This window comes from Perna viridis, chromosome 7 (assembly GCF_037379345.1).
Source record: "Perna viridis isolate PV_CMFRI_1.1 ecotype Kerala chromosome 7, ASM3737934v1, whole genome shotgun sequence".
Taxonomy (NCBI): domain Eukaryota; kingdom Metazoa; phylum Mollusca; class Bivalvia; order Mytilida; family Mytilidae; genus Perna; species Perna viridis.
Genome location: NC_142451.1, coordinates 42006697 through 42020131, shown reverse-complemented (window position 1 = coordinate 42020131; position 13435 = coordinate 42006697).

Genomic DNA, 13435 nt, shown 5'->3' with positions numbered 1-13435 from the left:
AAAAAGCAGGTATTGCCTTGTCAGGAGATGAATTCAATGGATGTAATAACTCTGCAACCTTTCTAACCGAACCATCTTTGGGCTGTAGAATATGTTCAGTCTGGGCTTAGCGACACAGACTTGGAAAAATTACTTAAATCTGAGAAAAAATCTTAAATGTTTGTGATGTCACTAATTTCAAAGACTTCGATAGGAGTTGCCATGGAAATTAAGAATATTCTAAGACTTAAGTATTTTTTTTAACTTTTGTGGCGCCGTGGCCTGGTGTTCTGATTACATAAGTTAAAATATATGTTCACTGGTACGAATGAACTTGTCTGCTTTAGACAGGATTTAAGTTTATTCAGGGTAAGGTTTGGACAGATTTCGCTGTACTCTGAATGACTAATCAACAACTAGTCAGGTTATACTGAACTGACTATTTCAAAGGTACGGTTTATTGCATAACTATACAGGAACAAAATATCTGAACTTTTCAATATTCATTCATTCATTTAAGCAGCAGTCTTTGTAAGAATCATGCAAATTCTGTAATATGTGATACACCCCCAAAAATGCTACACAATTTTATTTTTGTTATTGAGTTGTTTGATTGTTCTATATAATAAAAGGTATAATCTTTCATTCCATTGTGTCTGCTCTTAGGAGATAATCCACATTGAATTTTCATCAGAATCTATTGTATTTTAGTGTCATTTACAGAGTTGTCTCCCATAATTTTGAATTCTACAGTACATTCTATACAATTTTTACTTCCTAATAGCACGAATTGTAAGATAAGTCATATGTTAATTACTCTTAACTATAACATTTTAAACAAAATATCAAAAATAAAAATACGTAGGCTTTCCGACCATGAATCCCATTTTGCATGAATCTCAGCTGGAATACTACTTAATATCCTCGAGGTTTTTTGTCAGATAGTGACCAGAACGTGTTTACCCTTGATGGTATAACAAGCAACTTAAGCATTAAATAACATAATGGAACCGATAAATTATTACTTGGGACTGTTCATAAATTATATGTCTAGGTGCTGTGCTTTACGAAAAAAGACCCGCATGTCTGTAAATTACACTAAAAGAAGGCCATATTATTTTTTATTGAGTGAAGTGTTGTATCAAATAGTAGAAATTGCAAAAAGACTTTAATCCGACAATCTATGCTTTGGTAGTTTGTCTACACGACGGTGACAATAAAGATGCGTAAAAGAATTCTTTGGATATACAACGAGTATTATATGAAAATTAACCATTTTGTGGTCTCTGTTAAGGTGTCCATAACAATAGTGATAAGCAATTAAGTACCAGTCTTTGTAAGAATCATGCAAAATCTGTAAAAATGTGATACACCCTAAAAAAGGCTACATATTTTTATTTTTGTAATTAAGTTGTTTTATGGGTCTATACTATGGAATGTGTTATTATTCATTCAAATCTGCCTGCTCTTAGGAGATCACCAACATTGAAAATCCAGTAAATTCTATTGTATTTGAGCGTCATTTACAGAGTTATCTCCCTTAATTTTGAAACATACAGTGCATTCTATACAATTTTTATCTCCTAAGAGCACGGGTTATATGAAAAACTGAATGTTAATTTCTATGTTTACTATGTTTACTATGGCAATTCAAACAAAATATCAAAAATAAAAATATGTAGGCTTTTTACCCATGAATCACATATTGCACAATTCTTAGCTGGAGTGCTACTTAAAACACAAAAGTCGCCAAAACCGGGAAAATGGTTGAATTCGACCAAATTCTGAAGCCCTATTGAATTAAGAATGCCATGTTTACCCTAGAAAATAATCTTCATCGAAATCGAACAATTTGAAATTTTGTTGATTTTTTTGGCGGCCATTTTGAATTTTCAAATAAGGATTATCATGCACACTCAAGAAACAACGCACTACTATATCAGATGTGTTGCATTAGTTGAAGTTTCCAAAATTGAAAAAAAAAGATGCACCTGTTCATGTTTTTTACTATTAAGAATCTTCTAAAAAGGATAAGATTGACATTCTTAAAGTGGAATTGTTTAGATCTGTCTCTGTCATTGTTAAGTTTTACCATGGAACTGAGAGAATAAAAGTAGATATGTTTGAATCCACATATTAATATGGCGTTGTATTAGTCAAATTTAGCATTTTTGATATGGAACATACATGTTCCAAATCTTTAGGCCCAAATAAAGGCCGTTTTTCTAAACATCTATGTTTAAGGATGTTTGCTACTCTGTTTAAAAATAACAAGGATTTGAAATTGTTGTAATATATTTTAAGATCTTTTATGCTAGAACAATATGAATTGAAAAACATAATGGATCAGTGTGCTCCTTAAGTTTTGAGATATAAGCATTTGAAAGTTTGGCGGGGAAAACATTTCTTTGGATATTCCATGATAGATTTAACTATCAAAAACTCCGGAAAAACAATAACAAGAATTTCATAAAAAAAAACCTCAAATAGCGTGTTTAAGTGTGTTTCAAAGTGATGAAATAATAAAGAGAACAGCGGGTGCATCAGGAAAAGTATTTATGCTATTGAAGTGATAAGACCAGAAGAGTCAGTTAATCTGACAAAGATAACTGAACATGAACAGCGAACACCCTATAGCGACAAAACTATACTCGTACGTAATGTACATGTACGATGAGTACTATCTTTAAAGGTTGTAAACTCTTTCACAAATAATAGATAAATGATCGTTGTTTACGCCATAAATAATGTTTCTAAATTTATTTTTGCTTGAATCATGACAGTATTTTGTTTAAACAAACCCATTTACACCGATCTGATAAACAACATAATACACAAACAACAAGAAATGCTACCATCTTTACTACTTATTAGAACCTTTCATTAAGAGGAATTTTTACAACACTGCTTTTTAAATCAGCGGTCACTACAGTCAACATCTTATACAAATCTCGAAAGACCCATAGAAAACAAAACGACCCGGAGTATACTACACATAATATGATTCCAAAGATGGCTTTGAACAATAAATTATTAAATTAACAATGGACTAAAAATTGGAGCGAATATCAGGTGCACCGGTAAGGTAGACATACTCTCCCCCTTTGCTTACTTTATTCCAAAGAAGAGAATGATAAATAAAAGACTGATAAAAGACCTCTGTGGTGTAAAAACTACATACTGAAACAATGAGAATATAAGTAACACATTGTATATGTTTGTTTTTGGTGTAACTGTAAAACATGTGGATTCTGATCATACAATTGAAATTGATAGGGTACTATGAAATGCAAACTTCAAATTTCTTTGTCAAACACATTCAAGAAACTTTGAATGTTCAGTATCAAACATCAACCAACATTTTCAAATTAGTATTTGGGGCCGATTGCAATGAAAATGTAGGTCATTCGGAAGTATATGAGTTTTGTATCAAATACAGTACTTTCACGAAATACAACTCCATTTTCGTAGAGAAAAGTGTTGTGTTTGTCATCCGTCACATAACGACAGAGGAACATATCCATCTGTCCGTCTACTTGTGCAACATGTTTCGGCGTTGTCTCCTTTGAAACCCTCGAAGGATTACTCACATATTCGGAAAGATAAATTGATATGAAAAGTACATGCACACACCTCACTACCGTTTTGAATCAAATAATTTTGCTGAATAAAGTTAAGAGCCTGAGAATCATTACTAAACATTGATAGGTATTTTATTGTAAGATATAGGCAACTACATTTTTACTTGGTGAATTTTGACTTGATTAACGAGAATGAACACATTATGAAATTTTGAATTCACAATCACTACGACGAATTCGGGTGCGTAAATTCATATATACCGCCTTTCAAATTAATGTTTCCTGTTTAAGGCACCGACCATTTTTATACCGAGATGGTGGGGGGCTGGGATTTTCAATGTTGCTAAATTTTTTTTTTCTGCTCTTTTTAAAGTTTTTTTTTTTCAATAGCAATTGAATCATAACATTTTTTTTCAGGGATATGGCAGGGTTTTTTTTGTTTGCTGGTCAAATTTACGATAAACAATAAATGTAAAATATTATATAGATATCAAGGGAGGACATATGAAAGTAAAGACTCAGATAATCAGATATTGTAGTATTATTAAGACCAAATAAAATTAATTAATGGGTTTATGTCCCCTTCAGCTCCTAATAAATGACTTTTTTTTAAAATGGGGCGGTAATTTCAAAATCAGGATTTTTTTACTTTAGTTTCTTGTATTTAGGCACTATAATATTCATATCTTTCATTTCTTGGTGACCAAAATAATGTTTCTCTTATGAAACTGATATGGCTAATATCTGGTAAGGAGTAAAAAACAAAAAATAAAATCCTCCCAACCACCCCATATTTTTGGTAAGGGTTGGATGAAATTTACTTGGTCGAAACAAGACATGGCTTTGTCTGTAGCCAGGAATTGATGAGGAGCTGCTTCTTTTTTCTAAACCATACAGAGCACGAGAAAGTCTGGGACTCATGCTCGCCGGGATTAGCTTCCCCTGCGATAGCACGAGAACATTTGAGACTCGGTTGGCCCTGCGATAGCACGAGGAAGTCTGGGACTTGTGCAGGGATGCAGCCCACGTCACAATCAGTTATTCATGGCCAATCTAGACTTTATAGCTTTTTAGCACCCCAAAATATATAAATTAGGCAAGAAGCAATCTATGAGTAAATTCATGATTGTATATTATATCTAATTAAAATTCTTGCACACTTATATAGAAAATAAGGGGTGACAGGAGACAACCTTGGAATATTTCTTGTATGTTCATTGAAGAATGGTGAGAGTGTTGAATTGTGGATGACTTGGCATTTGGTGTTTTGTAGAGTCCTTGGATAATTTTTACAATTTGACAGGGATTCCAGTGTCTTAGTACCTTCCATAGTGCATTTCTGTTAACTATGTTAAGGCCTCCTTGAAGTCCACGAAGATTATGAAGAGCGCTGATTGCCATTCTATTTACTCCTCGATGATGACCTGTAATGTGGCAACTTGGTCAATACGTGATCGACCGCATCGGAATCTGGAGAGTACCCGAATTCCTCTCCAGTTTTTGGCAGTTGCGCAGGCCGCCCCTCTTTGGAAGCATAATGATGTAGCTTAAACTCCACTCTTCAGGGATTTCGACTGTTGCCCAGATGTTTTCAAACAGGTCATGCAATGTGATGAAGGGCCCCGTGCAGGTCAGAGTGTCAGCAGAACAGGTGAAATAATACTGCTCGGGCGTTAAACCCCAACAATCAATTAATCAATCAATCAATCAAATTAATGGAGATGTTGTCGGTTTATTCCGGGTTGATCTTGAAGACCTCAGGTGGAAATTTGGTTCGGTCCCGGGGCTTTTCCAGTCCTATTTCGTAGGGCTTTTATGATTTCATCCTTCGAGATTGGGCCAGTATATATCAACATCAAAGTCTTCTCCAGGAGGTAGATCAGAAGCATCTTCTCCATTTAAAAGTGGTCGATCTAGGTTTGTTATCACATTGCCATCTTTGTCTTTAACTGGATTAGATGTGTTGGTCTTTCTACCTGTCAGTTGGTGTGTGATCTTGTACTCCTTTTTGTTTGTTCCTTTTTCTTTACTTCTTTCCTAATGCTTACATATTCGCTCGTCAACCATTCTTTCAGCAATCTTGTCTTGACCTGGTCAAATTATATCTTAACAGACCTATGCTTATCAAGTGTCTCGATTGTATCGTCAGATAACCATGGCTTGTATTCCTTCTTTGATGATCCAAGTTCTTCTTGGCATGTGGTGTTACATGTGGATTTTACTCTTTCCAACTGTTTGTCTACTGCGCCTATTCCTTATGTTAAACTTTTGCCTTTTAATCTGATCTTGTCTGGTTGCTATGGCTATCTTGATCTTCAATTTAGCCACCACAAGTTGATGATCGGATGCTATATCAGCAACTCGATAAGCTCTAACGGCTGTCATGTTATTTCTCCATCTCCTGGCGACTGTTACGTGGTCTATCTGGTTTCTAGTTGTCATTTCTGGAGACACCCGGGTTGTTTTGTGTATATCCTTGTGAGGGAGTTGGAATGTCATGTAACCTCCTATGATCAGATCGTTCTGGAAGCAAAAATCTGCATTATGAGTTCTCCATTTTCGTTGATGTTACCAATTCCTTCCTTCCCCGTGATGAGTTGTTCGCCTCCCTGTGTTATCTTTTCAAACTTTGGCGTTCATGTCACCCATTACAATCAAGATGCCCCAAGTCTTGTTCAATCTTGGGTAGCTTGGAGCTGGTTGTAAAACTCTTCTTTGTCTTCATCCTCTGCTACGTTGGTAGGAGCGTAGCATTGAATAAATGTTACTTTATGTATCTTTGACATAAATCTTGCCACGATAAATCTTTCACTCACAGGATTTCATTCAGTGAATGATGATTTGGCATTCATGTTGAGAGAGATTTCTACTCTATGTTGATGGTTGCCATCCTCGTTTGTGGTCTAGAGTACAGTAGAGTTTGCCCTGAAAATAGTATGACCACTCCACATGATGTCCATCTAACTTCGTCCCAAAATATCAAGGTTTTAGCGTTCCATTTCTATTGCAGCCCGGGCAGCTTTTCCTGTTTCGTATAATGTCTCCACACTCCATCCTGCAATCATTGAGGCAGTCTTAAGGGAAAAAAAGTTTCAACGGCGGATGAAAAATTATAGTTAAGTGGAATCGAATGTATTTTGTAATACATTTACACATATCACAAGTATATTTGAGGAATGTTGCATTGGCTTCATATCATACAGTGAAAATATCAATTAGTTTCGTGATTACGTTTAAATGTATTATGTAAAAGATGCATATATAAAGAACGGTATACACATGTGATGATTTCATCTTCAACAGATTAAAAGTGCTATAGAGTAATATTTATAGATTAATTGTTCATGAAAGACGTGCATTATAAAGGTTTGACCAGGGTCTGCTTTAGTTGTGGTTCTAATAGTTGAGAGCATTCAGGGTCGTTAATTATATAAGACCAGTGCTTTCTGCTTTCATAACCAATACGAGATTGTGTGTAATGTTGGATAGTGTTAATAACTTTTTATTATTTTTTTATTGACTTAAGTCTGAGACCACACGCTCTTCTAGTGGGTAGCACAAGCTGTATATTTTGCAGTCGAGTAACTTTTTAATGAATTAAAACTTTTGAGATTTGTGCATTAGGAACATTGGACTACTATTAACTGTTAAATATCGTGAGGTTTCTCCCTATTTGATTTGGATTTATTTGCACTTTCTCTCAGAAATTTACTGAGGACTTAGATAACGAATAAGTATGTTTGAGTAGTCCAGGTTCGTATTAGCAACGTTAAATAACATTTGAAGTTGATCAAAAGACCCGTTAAAGACAATAAAGCCATCATCTCGGAGCTAATTCAGTTGTGCTTGTTTGGGAACTTTTCAGCCATGACGTTAATAAGTTCTTAAGCTTGTATGTTGCATATGTCAGGGCTAGGAACTGTTCTCATTGCACATCCGCATTAAGAACTAATTCTAACAGAACAAATTAAAATATTAGAAGTGAGTTCTCATTGCTTAAAAGTATAGCATACTCTTCCTTTTTCATGTCTTCCTTTTTCATTTCGAAGTGAACATTTTCAGCTGCCTTAAGTCATTACTGAACATGCTTGTATACATGCGTACATACGTTCCATGGTCTTTAACTATAGGTAGCAAAAAATAGTCAAAAGGTATACACAGTTTCCACAATGGGAAATAGTCGGACGGCATGGTATTCTTATCTTTTCTCAATTAGAGATAAAATCTAAATTGGTTATAATATTTAGTGGTAGCTCGTGTATTTTTGCATCGTTCTAATTGTTTGTTTAACAAACTGGATTAATATAACACAAAAATCCTGGCTATTGATATCCATTTAGTTGTTAATTATAACATTATGAATGTTTCTACTATAAACCGTAAAATGTTGATATTAAAGACATTTGTTACATACTTCCTCATTTTAACATACTGAATGGCAGTTTATGGTACATTCACTATATGTACACTAGATTCCTCACCTCTCCTTTTTTATATTTTTTTCTACCAACTTTTTCTGAAAAACAGAATACAACATTATTATTTTTTCACCATCAAACAACTTCATTATTTTTTTTTCTTGCCACAGCAAACATATTTTTTTCATTTTTTTTTAAAGTGAAATTAACAAGGTAATGTCGGGTACTGAGACAATAGGAAATGGGTCGGACATTATGAACGCGGGAAAAACGACTTTCGGGCACGCTAAGGGTGAGTATTATTTTTTTCACTACCGTGCATTGTGAATACATTGTATTTAATATAGGATGCCTGACGTGGCACATCCATTGTAGGATTTTTGGGCTTGTTTTACCGCAAATTTCCAGTAGCTGAAGTCGATAATGAATATATAGCAGCCCTGGATCGTCGAAAGTGTCAGATTTTTTTTTAAATTGACCTTATCGGGTTATTTCTCCATCAATGATATTGATTTTTTTCAATTGTATTGAGCGATACACCTTCTTAAATATATACTCGGTAATCTTTTTTTTTTCAAAAATCATTATTTCAAATACACTTGTAAGAGTACTGTTCAGGTTTTCATTCCGATGAAAATTGGACACTAAAATACTGCAGGTAGATCGTATGGAAAAACACGGTGAACGCGGGGTTTGTATAATAAGGGTGAGGGTGTTTAGACACTGAGAACACGGGTAACTATTAATAAAAACGTGTTTGCGAGAATGTGATGTCCTTATGATGAGAAAACTAACACCATAAAAAGTCATCACTTCAGAAGTATTGTGGTCGTCATCATGAACTCGTGGATCGTTACGGTGTATCCATCTGCGCCATGAAAACTGATTTGTTCAACATGTCATAGTTTTCCTTTTTTCTTTCTTCTACCTCGGACTTGACTTTTTATGAGCAACTCGGCGGTGTTTCTAAAAAAGCAGAGGACGCTTACCATGCTCCCAGTTTTTAGTGGAGTCCGAGTTGTTCATATGCTTTTGTTACTTTGTATGTATGATTTTAGTTACTTTATGCTCTTTGTTGTGTATGTCTGATTACAACTATAACCTTGGTTCCCTTGATTACTCTATAAAACTGATTGATTCAATGTCCCTGTTAAAAACAGCAAACGACAATCAATGGCCAAAATAGTTGTTCATTTCATAAAGAGGTTACCTAGAGTTTTTCTTAGATGAAGATTAAAATTATAAATAAATTATAAATAGTAAATACATAATTTTATTTTTCATACGTTTTAATTAAAAATCAAGACTATGCAAAAATTGTGTTTTCAACCTTATACACCATCGAATAGTAAACAAGAAAATAATGGTTTCGATCATATGATACCAAATGTTGACGCCAGTAACTGTAATGAAAATATAAATGGAGTCATAGCACCCAATGAGACCAGAAGATGCATTTATTAACTGAATAATTACACGGCCTGTGGCGGAGATAACATTGGAAATGAGTATATTAAATCGACTGTCGATATGGTATGAAGAGATGCATTTTGGCACAAGATATCATTTAGCCATATAAATGATAAAATGTAAAATGTTATTCTTAATATGTATACCAATGTAAAATCTTGTATTGTATATAAGAATGACAAGTCTGATTATTTCTAATGTAATATGGGTGTCAGACAAGGTGAAAAACTTTCACTTTTTCTATTTGCACTTTATCGCAACGATTTACATACCTTTCTGGAAAATGCAAATTTATCAGACCTAGATACTTATTCAAATTGCCTTAACGACAAACTAGATATTTTTCTTAAAACTTTTTTTCTCTTGTACGCCGACGATACTGTCCTGATGGCAGAGTCCGCCACGGGCCTATAGGAAATTTTAAATGCATATTGTGAAAACTGGAAGCTCAAAGTTAATATTAAAAAAACAAAAATAATGATTTTCTGATGCGGTAGACAGAGTCGAAATCTAAATTTTTATTAAATGGATCAGATTTGGAAACTGTAAATGAGTTTGATTACCTTGGAATTTTATTAAACAGGACAGGAAACGTCAATAAAGCTATTAAAAGCAGGAAGAAAAGGCTAGAAAAGCAATGTATGAAGTTCTAAAAAGAGGAAGAAGGCATAATTTGTCAACTGAGTGTCAAATCGATCTTTTCAATGAAACGATTAAACCTATTTTACTATATGGGGCTGAAATTTGGGGTTTTAGCAAATTAATATCATAGCTAGAAAAGGTTCAACTAAGGTTTTACAAACTCTTTCTCAAATTGAAGTCATAAACAACCAACTATATGATGGATGGTGAACTTAGTAAACTTATGGTAAATATAGTACCGACAAAGTTGCGGTAAAACTAAGGGTTATGGAGTAAAATGAAAAATATGTACCCCTTCCTCACCGAAACATCGCTTAAACTAATATATTTTTCAATATATTTTATGCATCAGTAAAAGTGGCTTATTTGGTAATTTTCTGTTTACTACTATCACATTTAGTTATCACTCCAGCTACGAATCTGCAAACTGTGATATATTTATTTTTAATATTTTATTTGAATTGCCATTGTAAACAGGAATTAACATGGTTTTCATATAACCTGTGTCATTTCAAAATAAAGGGAGGCAACTCTGTAAATGATGCTAAAATACAATAGAAACTGTGTGATTTTCAATGCAGATTATCTCCTAGGAGCAGACATATTGGAATGAATAATTACACATTTCATAATATAGACCCATAAAACAACTTAATAACAAAAATAAAAATATGAAGCCTTTTTTTCACATTTTACAGAGTTTGCAAGACTGCTACTTACATGTAATACTTCTGGGTTTCTTTTTAGTGACTTGTTGCAATTTTCATTGTCATAATATTTATCTAAAATTGAAAAAAAATTTCTATATTCGACTCTTCAAGTTATTGCTCAACCAAAATGTCTCACATGTGGTATCATTTGATAGATAATTTAATTATTTTACTAGAAAAACTAACTTTCATGAAAGAAAGTAAGTTAAAAATATTACCCCTATCATAGAAAACTGGTCTCAGGATCAAACAAATTTCACATTCATAGCATACCGACTCATATTTTAGGCATCCATAATTCAGATAATGATGTCTCAAACATTTCTAATCAGTTCAGGTGCTAGGATTTAAATATATGAAATAATTTGGAACATTGTTTTAGAGATCGGATTTGATTTGTGATTTGTGTATGACATATCTTGTATAGCTGTATACTCTCTATTTATGAAGACAAATTGACATAATTGCTTAAAAATGGATGGAATAACCCGCGTTTTTTTTGTTTCCTAACCAAAAAAAAAGAAGAAAAAAACTACAAAAACAAACAACAAATACAAAAAAAAAAAAAAAAAAAAAAAAAAAAAAAAAAAAAAAAAAACAAAAAAACAAAAAAAAAGTTTGTTTACCGATTATAGATATTAGAAGGCATATCGCTCAATACTTAAAAAAAAAGATATCAATGATAGAGAAATAACCCGTAGAAGTCAAATTTTGGTATTTTGTTTCTGACGCTTTCGACGATCCAGAGCTGGTATAGTTTCAATATCGACTTCAATGCCCAATAATTCTGCAGTAGGTGTGCTACGTCAGGCATCCTATTTTAAACTTTCACGATGTGTGGAAGTGAAAAATTTACACTAATTCATAGCGTGCCCGAAAGTTGTTTTTTCCGTGTTCATACGTGATGGTTTTTTGTCATTATTATTTGATAATGTTTGACCTTTGTATTTCAAAATGACGTGATTCACTAATTACTCCTGAATATGATTATGTTAATTTTTTAATTTTCATCATCTAGTGTCAAATAATACACAATGAGTCTGCGGGGCATATTTTACATCCTCATTGGATTGAATGTTTTTGTTGTTGTTAAAAATAAAGCAGCACGTATATCACGGACGATAAGAACAATACTGAAGCCACTCAATATTAAGTACGTTTTATTTGGAACTGTTCTAACGACATTTCTTTCTCACAGTAACAACAATTGGCTTGTCATGTTATCGACTTAGGTTATCCCACTTCAAGTCATACTTAGAGGTAGACAAAGGGTAAGGGACATAACTCTTGAAATCAGTGATATGTTTGTATCATATTCAATTTCACCAAAGCCTAACAAGCTTTCATTTGGGGCAGAATGAAGTCAATCTAAGTTACTTTGATTCTTACACGAGATTGATGTCAAATGCTGAATACAAACGTTCCAGTGATTTGTAAGAGTTGTGTCCCTTACCCTAGGTCTATCTTCTTAAAAGCTAGCTATAACGTTGTATTGTTATCATTTTAACTCGATTTTGATTACGGACACAATGTTGATGATGTTAAACTGGTAATTGAAAAAAAAAACACTGCTCAATAGACTCTTTTATTCTAACAGTAGTATAATCGATGATTTGCGTAGAGCATGCTCAATATACATTACTCAAGCCCTACCTCGCGGAATTGTATATTGAGCATGCTCATCAACTTACCACAAAAGGGTCTATTTTGATATATGAAGATTAATTATATTATCATTATGTTTACTGATCATTACTATAGGCGACTTTCACATTCGACATTTACGTCGAATGTGGTGGAAACTGGTTTACGGTTTTATACTATAAAAAGGAAAGATATCCGATTCGATGGCTTCAAGAACAATTATAGTTATATGGAAATGCCTTTGACATGAACATTAAAATATATGAAATGCTTCGATAATATGCGTATCATTTAAAAATTCATGGCAGTAATTGAATCAAGATTCCGTTCCTGTGGCTTCCGTTGCAATGTCACCCAATCTTAAACCAGTTGACCCCTGTTGAATTTGATATAATTGAAGAACTTTTCCGGAATGGATCTGAATGTCAAAGTCATCTTATATTAAGGAACTACTATTTTCTTTGTTTAATTTGTCATGGCAATTTGTTTATTGTACTAAATGCATGTGTGCCAACATTTTCACAAATTGAAACATTGATAAGGGAAAACCAATCAGTTTAAAGAATTCCATCAACTGGTTTGTAACGTAGCAATTATTTTAGATAATATCTGCGTGCCCAACTATTCTATCTGTTGAGTTTTCAGTAACCGTTTGTTAATATTTATTTCTTATGACTTTCTAGTGTAAGATATAAGGATTATGAATGCTGCTCACTTCATAGTAATTATGTAATTATGTTCCTTCCTTTTTGCTCCTGTGGCATAAGCAAATTAGATTATACCACAAATATGTCATCTTTTACATTTTCAGCCATACCCTATTGCCAGGTTCATGGCCAAAAAAATCGATCTCTATTGCAAAACACGTGATGACGTTTTATGCATCGCTTGCGTTCCAACGAAACACATAACTTGTACTGATGTTATACCGATCAACGACGCAGTGAGAGGTTGTAAAGTTCCAACAGCTCCGGTTGACTTGGAAGAAACA